The sequence below is a fragment of the Cryptomeria japonica genome, unplaced genomic scaffold (genome assembly GCF_030272615.1).
Source record: "Cryptomeria japonica unplaced genomic scaffold, Sugi_1.0 HiC_scaffold_156, whole genome shotgun sequence".
Classification (NCBI taxonomy): domain Eukaryota; kingdom Viridiplantae; phylum Streptophyta; class Pinopsida; order Cupressales; family Cupressaceae; genus Cryptomeria; species Cryptomeria japonica.
In genome coordinates this window covers 326,736-335,715 of record NW_026728978.1, presented here as the reverse complement: position 1 = coordinate 335,715, position 8,980 = coordinate 326,736, and the positions used below count along the sequence as shown (strand labels likewise).

At 60.0% G+C, this 8,980-nt stretch overlaps 1 non-coding gene across 1 annotated transcript; it reads left to right on the top strand.

Annotated features, from left to right (window-relative positions):
• The first annotated feature begins 5,173 nt into the window (after positions 1-5,173).
• On the top strand, positions 5,174-5,292 carry LOC131866890 (5S ribosomal RNA). The gene has a single exon (XR_009365489.1). It is a non-coding gene; the product is annotated as a 5S ribosomal RNA (ribosomal RNA).
• Positions 5,293-8,980: the final 3,688 nt, after the last annotated feature.

Sequence of the window (8,980 nt, the reverse complement as noted above, 5' to 3'; positions counted from 1 at the left end):
CCGTAGGGTCTTTGAGGTTGGCGCGGTGCGCTCAACCCGGGGAGTCGACCCAACGAAGCATACACCTCCCCTATATAAGCTATTTGTCCGATTCCCACACCTGTGTAGTTTGCACCTCCGATCAAGACATCGACCCCAACTTCCGAACTCGCCTCCAACGACCGAACCAGCGCCTTGGTGCGCACCTTGCAACGCACAGTGCCAACATTCGCCTTCCTGCACGTGGCAGGTCATCGGACCCAAATTCCGACCTCGCGAGTATGCCTACATATCGAATCGGTCATCGGACCCAACTTCCGACTTCATCCATACCGTAGGGTCTTTGAGGTTGGCGCGGTGCGCTCAACCCGGGGAGTCGACCCAACGAAGCATACACCTCCCCTATATAAGCTATTTGTCCGATTCCCACACCTGTGTAGCTTGCACCTCCGATCAGGACATCGACCCCCAACTTCCGATCTTCCCCCGACTAAAAAGACCCCGACCAGGCCATCCCCACCTCCCAACACGACCCCAGCCACCCTCCCTCGGTGTGCACCTTGCAACGCACAGTGTCAACATTCGCCTTCCTGCACATGGCAGGGTCATCGGACCCAAATTCCGACCTCATGAGCATACCTACTAATCGAATTGGTCATCGGACCCAACTTCCGACTTCATCCATACCGTAGGGTCTTTGAGGTTGGCGCGGTGCGCTCAACCTGGGGAGTCGACCCATCGAAGCATACACCTCCCCTATATAAGCTATTTTGTCCGATTCCGACACCTGTGTAGTTGCACCTCCGCTCAGGACATCGACCCCAACTTCCGAACTCGCCTGCAACGACCGAACCAGCGCCTTGGTGCGCACCAAAAGTGCGCACTTTTGGAGGGCACTTTTGTGGCGCTCCAAAAGGTGCGCACTTTTGGAGGGCAACTTTTCTGCGCTCCAAAGGTGCGCACTTTTGGAGGGCACTTTTTGGAGGGCACTTTTCTGCGCTCCAAAGGTGCGCACTTTTGGAGGGCACTTTTTGGAGGGCACTTTTCTGCGCTCCAAAGGTGCGCACTTTTGGAGGGCACTTTTTGGAGGGCACTTTTCTGCGCTCCAAAGGTGCGCACTTTTGGAGGGCACTTTTTGGAGGGCACTTTTCTGCGCTCCAAAGGTGCGCACTTTTGGAGGGCACTTTTTGGAGGGCACTTTTCTGCGCTCCAAAGGTGCGCACTTTTGGAGGGCACTTTTCTGCGCTCCAAAGGTGCGCACTTTTGGAGGGCACTTTTTGGAGGGCACTTTTCTGCGCTCCAAAGGTGCGCACTTTTGGAGGGCACTTTTTGGAGGGCACTTTTCTGCGCTCCAAAGGTGCGCACTTTTGGAGGGCACTTTTTGGAGGGCACTTTTCTGCGCTCCAAAGGTGCGCACTTTTGGAGGGCACTTTTGTGCACTCCAAAGGTGCGCACTTTTGGAGGGCACTTTTCCTGTGCTCCAAAGGTGCACACCTAGGTGAGCACCTTCGACCACACCTTGTAGCACACCAAACTCTGACTTTCGACTTCATCCGCAATGCAGGGTCTTTGAGGTTGGCGCAATGCGCACAACCAGGGGAGTCGACCCATCAAACCCAACACCTCCCCTATATAAGCTATTTGTCTGATTCTCATACATGCGTAGCCTGCAGGAGCAATTAGGACATCGACCCCAACTTTCGGCTTCTAAACGAAAACAAGGTCTTTGAGGTTGGTGTAATGCGAACAACTAGGGGAGTCAACCCATCAAACCCAACACCTCCCCTATATAAGCTATTTGTCTGATTCTCATACATGTGTAGTCTACAGGAGCAATTAGGACATCGACCCCAACTTTTGACTTCTTAACGAAAACAAGGTCTTTGAGGTTGACGTAATGCGCACAACCAGGGGAGTCGACCCATCAAACCCAACACCTCCCCTATATAAGCTATTTGTCCGATTCTCATACATGTGTAGCCTGCAGGAGCCATTAGGACATTGACCCCAACTTTTGACTTCTTAACGAAAACAAGGTCTTTGAGGTTGGCGTAATGCGCACAACCAAGGGAGTTGACCCATCAAACCCAACACCTCCCCTATATAAGCTATTTGTCTGATTCTCATACATGTGTAGCCTGCAACAACGATTAGGACATCCACCCCAACTTCTGAATTCGTCTGCGTTGACCGCACCAAAGGTGCACGCCTTGGTGCTCACCAAAATCCGACTTCCGACTTCTTCTGCTATGCGGGGTCTTTGAGGTTGGCGCAGTGCGCACAACCAGGGGAGTCAACCCACCGAATGCAACACCTCCCCTATATAAGCTATTTGTCTGATTCTCATACATGCGTAGACTGCAGCAATGATTAGGACATCCACCCCAACTTTTGACTTCTTAAACAAGACAGGGTCTTTGAAGTTGGTGCAGTGCACACAACCAGGGGAGTCGACCCATCAAACGCAACACCTCCCCTATATAAAGCTATTTGTCCGATTCTCATACGTGTAGTCTGCAGCAGCGATTAGGACATCGACCCCAACTTCCGAATTCGTTTGCATTGACCGCACCAAAGGTGCACGCCTTGGTGTGCACCCTGGAGTGCACTTTGGTGCTCACCTCGGTGCACACTTTGGTGTGCACCTCGGTGTGCACCAAAGGTGCGCACCTTGGAGCGCACCAAAGGTGTACACTTTGGAGCGCACCACATAGGGTCTTTGAGAGGTTGGCGCAGTGCGCACACCAAGGTGGGTGTTGAGGTGCGTGCCGAGGTGGGTGGGTGCTAGGGTGCGCTCCATGGTGGGTGCCAGGGTGGGTGCGTGCTAGGGTGGATTCCAAAGAGGGTCATAGGGTGGGTGCCAAGGTGGGTTGGTGATATAGTGGGTTCAAAGGTGGGTACTAGGGTGGGTTCCAAGGTGGGTCACAAGTTGGGTGCCAGGATGCGTGGGTGTTAGGTTGGGTGCCAAGGTGGGCTCCTGCGTGGGTGGGTGCTAGGGTGGGTTTCAAGGTGGACGCGAGGGCGGGTGCCAAGGTGGGTAACAAGTTGGGTGTTAGGATGGGTGAGTGCTAGAGTGGGTGCCAAGGTGGGTGGGTGCTAAGGTGGATGCCAAGGTGGTTCACAGGGTGGGTGGGTTCTAGGGTGAGTTCCAAGGTGGGTCACAGGTTCAGTGCTAGGGTGGGTGTCAAGGCGGGTGTCGAGGTGCCTGGGTGCTAGGGTGTGGATGCCAATGTGGGTCATAGGGTGGGTACTAGGGTGGGCTGCAATGTGGGTGCCAAGGTGGGTAACATGCTCGGTGGGTTCTAAATTGGGTGCCAGGGTGGGTGTGCACCCACCTTGCCCGAGGTGGGTGCCAAGGTGCCAGTGTGGGTGGGTGCTAAGGTGGATGCCAAGGTGGGTGAGAAGGTGGGTGATAGGTTGAGTGGTAGGATGGGTGGGTGCCAAGATGGGTCACAGGGTGGGTGCAAGGGTGGGTAGGTGCTAGGGTTGGTGTCAGGGTGGGTGGGTGCTAGGTTGGGTTCCAAGGTGGGTGCGAGGGTGAGTGTCAAGGTGGGTCACATGGTTAGGTGCTAGGATGGGTGAGTGCTAGGGTGCAAAGGTGCCAGGGTGGGTGCTAGGATGGGTCGATGCTAGGGTGAGTGGCAAGGTGGGTCCACAAGTGTCAAGGTGGGTGCCGAGGTGGGTGCCAAGTCGGCGACTGCTATGGTGGATGCCAAGGTGGGTCACGGGGTGGGTGCCAAGTTGCTAGGTTGGGTTCCAAGGTGGGTGCCAACGTGGGTGCTAGGGTGCGTGGGTTAAAGGGTGTGTCACAACGTGGGTGCCAGGATGGGTGCGCACCCACACTGGCCAAGACGGGTGCGGGTGCAAGGTTGGGTTCCAAGCCCGGTCACAGGCTGGGTGCTAGGATGGGTGGGTGCCAAGGTGGGCACCAGGGTGGGTGCACCCACCCTGGCCAAGGTGGGTCACGGGGTGGGTCCTAGGGTGGGTAACGGGGTGGGTACTAAGGTGCGTGCCAAGGTGGGTCATAGGGTGGGTGCCAAGGTGGGCACCAGGGTGGGTGTGCACCAACCCTAGCCAGGGTAGGTCACGGGGTGGTTGTCGGGGTGGGCGTCAAGGAGCCAAGGTGGGTGGCAAGTAGCCAAGTTGCGTGCCAAGGTGGGTGTCGGGGTGGGTGCCAAGGATCCAAGGTGGGTGCCAAGGAACCAAGGTGGGTGTCTGGGTGGGTGCCGAGGTGGGAGCCAGGGTGGGTCCCAAGGTGAGTGCAAAGGTGGGTGCCAGGGTCAAGGTGAGTGCCAATGTGGGTTCCAAGGTGCCAGGGTCAGGGTGAGTGCCAATGTGGGTTCAAAGGTGCTAAGTTGGGTGCGAGGTTGGGTGCGAGGGTGGGTGGGTGCCAAGGTGTGCTAGGTGGAAGCCCGGGTGGGTCGGCATCCCATGGGTGTCGAGTTGGGTGCCTGATGGGTGCTTCTTGTCAAGTTTTAGTCGTCGGGACTCATTTCGAGCCTTAGAGGTCGTTTCTTGTCCGGTTGCCCTGTCTTCGACCTGGGAACCCAATTTTGGTCCTCGGGTCCCATTTTTTTTTGTCTCGCATCCCACTTTTGGCCTGTGGCCTTTTCGGGGTCGATTCTCGTTTTGGGCATCAGAGCATGTTTCTTCTCCTAAAACCCAATATTTGTTTATTAAGTCTCGGAACACATTTTTGTTCTCGTGGACCCATCATGGGTCTTGGAACGCATTTGTGGTCCTTGGGTCCCATTTTGCATCCCGAAACTTGTGTTTTGGTGCTTGATCCCTATTTTGGGTGCCCACCTTGCACCAAGTGCGCACCCGGGGCAAACCGAGCGCCTTGGTGCACCGGGGCAAGATCGAGCGTGCACCCGAGGCGCCCCGAACATGCACCAAGGTGCACTCGGCCCACATGTGAGCGCAGGTCGTTGCGCCCGAGGTGGTGTGTGGGCACCGCGTTGCAGACGGGACACTGCACGCACACGACGCCCCCTCCAGGTGCACGCACGTAGGCCGGGCCGGGTGCACACCCGACGCCCTAGCAAGGTGCGCGCACCCGGGCAGGGCTCACACTTGGCGAACGGGGCGCACTTCGCGAGGGAGGGTGTGCACCTCGACGGGGGTGGGTGGCCGGGGTGGATTCGCACGTGGGTCGCGGTTTGCTAAGTACACACTGCGACAAGCTCATAACGGGTGCGATCATACCAGCGTTAGTGCACCGGATCCCATCAGAACTCCGCAGTTAAGCGCGCTTGGGCCGGAGTAGTACTGGGATGGGTGACCTCCCGGGAAGTCCCGGTGTTGCACCCTTTTTTAGTTTTTCGCCGGGCGTCGCAATGCTATTTGAATAAACCTTTTGCCCGTTTGCGTTCTCGTCGGGGCCGGGCCGGGCCGGGGTGCGCTGCCCGCACTACCGCGCGCGCGGGGGGCGACACCGAGCGCGCACCCGAGGCGCCCCGAGCACACAGGCCAACGGTGCAACCCGGGCGTTGTGCGCGCACCCCGGTGCGCCCGAGGGTGCTGGCGCGCGCACCCAGGTGAAATCGGTGTGCACCTCGGCCAGGTGCGCGCTCGGTCGAGTCGCGCACGTTGGCCAAGGTGCACGGTGATGTTTCTTACTCTAAGGTTCCGCACCAGACGCCCGGGACAGGTGAGCGAAGCTGGGCGGGGGCCGGGTGCGCGGCCGGGGCAGGTGCACGCAGCTGGAGAGAGCTTTGGAGCACACTTCGGAGCGCACCAATGATGCGCTCCATTCAAAAGTTTCCTGAAAAGGCAAAAAAAGTTGAGATTATAGAATTTCCCACTTGAGAGATTGTAAAAAAAAAAAATTTAAAATGAAGGAAACGCGGGTGCAAGGGGTGTGCGCAGCCCAGCCAAGGTGTGCGCACCAAGGCGCCCACCCTGGCGAAGGTGCACGCAAGGTGCGCACCCGAGGCAAACCGGACAATTAACCCAACTTTCGACTTCGCGCGCACCTTGGAGCGCACTTCGGAGCGCTCCTTGGTGCGCACCAATCTTGGGCACCTCGGAGTGCACCATGGCGCCCACCAAGGTGCGCACCCGGGGCAAACCGAGCTCCGACTTCGTGCGCACCTTGGAGCGCACGAAAGGTGCGCACCATGGCGCCCACCAAGGTGCGCAGCCCAGCCAAGGCTGTGCGCATCAAGGTGCGCACCCTGGCGAAGGTGCGCACCCGGGGCAAACCGAGCTCCGACTTCGTGCGCACCTTGGAGCGCACAAAAGGTGCGCAACCCAGCCAAGGTGTGCGCACCCCGGTCAAACCGAGCTCCGAATCGTGCGCACCAGAGGTGCACGCCATCGTGCGCACCTTGGAGCACACTTCGGAGCCCTCCTTGGTGCGCGCCGATGTTGCGCACCTCGGAGCGCACCCGGGGAAAACAATGCAATTAACCCGACTTTCGACTTCGTGGGCACCTCGGAGCGCTCTCGGGTTCGCACCTCGGAGCACACCGAGGTGCGCACCTTTGATGCGCTGCCTTCACCAATTTCCAGAAAAGGCAAGAAAACATTGAGAAGGTGTGCGCACCGAGGTGCCCACCCTGGCGAAGGTGCACGCGAGGTGCGCACCCGGGGCAAACCGGGCTCCGACTTCGTGCACGCCGCACCTTGGAGCACACTTCGGAGCGCTCCTTGGTGCGCACCAGGGCGCGCAACCCAGCCGAGGTGCCCACCCCCGCGAAGGTGCACGCGAGGTGCGCACCCGGGCAAACCGGGGCTCCGACTTCGTGCACGCCATGGTGCCCCACCGCGGCGAAGGTGCACGCGAGGTGCGCTACCCGGGGCAAACCGGGGCTCCGACTTCGTGCACGCCGCACCTTGGAGCACACTTCGGAGCGCTCCTTGGTGCGCACCATGGTGCCCACCAGGGCGCGCAACCCCGCCGAAGGTGCACGCGAGGTGCGCACCCGGGGCAAACCGGGCTCCGACTTCGTGCACGCCGCACCTTGGAGCACACTTCGGAGCGCTCCTTGGTGCGCACCATGGTGCCCACCAGGGCGCGCAACCCCGCCGAAGGTGCACGCGAGGTGCGCACCCGGGGCAAACCGGGCTCCGACTTCGTGCACGCCATGGTGCGCACCGCGGCGAAGGTGCGCACCCGGGGCAAACCGGGCTCCGACTTCGTGCACGCCGCACCTTGGAGCACACTTCGGAGCGCTCCTTGGTGCGCACCAGGGGGCGCGCAACCCAGCCGAGGTGCCCACCCCGGCGAAGGTGCACGCGAGGTGCGTACCCGGGGCAAACCGGGCTCCGACTTCGTGCACGCCGCACCTTGGAGCACACTTCGGAGCGCTCCTTGGTGCGCACCATGGTGCCCACCAGGGCCGCGCAACCCAGCCAAGGTGTGCGCACCAAGGTGCACGCGAGGTGCGCACCCGGGGCAAACCGGGGTCCGACTTCGTGCACGCCGCACCTTGGAGCACACATCGGGGCGCTCCCGGGTTCGCACCGGCGTTGCGCACCGTGGTGGGCACCTCGGAGCACACCAAGGTGGGCAGCGAGGTGCGCACCTTTGATGCGATGCCTTCACTAATTTCCATAAAAGGCAAAAAAAAAACGAGATTTTAAAATTTCCGTTTTGAAAGATAGTGAGAAAAAGGGAATGCTGGTGCCATCTTGAGCCCGCCCTGGTGCGCAGCCCAGCCAAGGTGTGCGCACCAAGGTGCCCACCCTGGCGAAGGTGCGCGCCCGGGCAATTAACCCAACTTCCAACTTCGCGCGCGCCAGGGTGGGAGCGCACCCAACAACCGGGCCTGGGAAGAGCCAATGCGAGAAACCCCACCAAACGCTCTGACAAAAAAAGAGGGGGCGCTCCAGTAACCCCGCTTCGGAGCGCACCCTGGGCAAACCCAGCCAAGGTGCCCACCCCGGCCAAGGTGCAGGCGAGGTGCGCACCCGGGGCAAACCGGGCTCCGACAACGTGCACGCCGCACCTTGGAGCACACTTCGTAGCGCTCCCGGGTGCGCACCTCAGAGCACACCAAGGTGGGCAGCGAGGTGCGCACCTTTGATGCGCTGCCTTCACTAATTTCCAGAAAAGGCAAAAAAAAAAGGAGATTTTAAAATTTCCGTTTTGAAAGATAGTGAAAAAAAACGGAACGCGCGTGCCATCTTGAGCCCCGCCCCTGGTGCGCAGCCCAGGTAAGGTGCCCACCCTGGCAAAGGTGCGCACCCGGGCAATTAACCCTACTTCCGACTTCGTGCGCGCCAGGGTGGCAACCGGGCCTCGGAAGAGCCAATGCGAGAAACCCCACCAAACGCTCCGACAAAAAAAGAGGCGGCGCTCCAATAACCCCGCTTCGGAGCGCAGCCGGGGCAAACCCAGCCAAGGTGCCCACCCCGACGAAGGTGCACGCGAGGTGCGCACCCGGGGCAAACGCGGCTCCGACAACGTGCACGCAGCACCTTGGAGCACACTTCGAAGCACTCCCGGGTGCCCACCGGCGTTGCGCACCGTGTGGGGCAGCGAGGTGCGCACCTTTGATGCGCTGCCTTCACTAATTTCCAGAAAAAGGCAAAAAAAAATGAGATTTTAAAATTTCCGTTTTGAAAGATAGTGAAAAAAAAGGAACGCGGGTGCCATCTTGAGCCCGCCCTGGTGCGCAGCCCAGGCAAGGCATGCGCACCAAGGTGCCCACCCGAGGTGCACACCCGGGGCAAACCGGGCTCCGACTTCGTGCAGGGCCGCACCTTGGAGCACACTTCGGAGCGCTCCTTGGTGCGCACCATGGTGCCCACCAGGGCGCGCAACCCAGCCAAGGTCTGCACACTAAGGTGCCCACCCCGGCGAAGGTGCACGCGAGGTGCGCACCCGGGGCAAACCGGGCTCCGACTTCGTGCACGCCATGGTGCCCCACCGCGGCGAAGGTGCACGCGAGGTGCGCACCCGGGGCAAACCGGGCTCCGACTTCGTGCACGCCGCACCTTGGAGCACACTTCGGAGCGCTCCTTGGTGCGCACCATGGTGCCCACCAGGGCG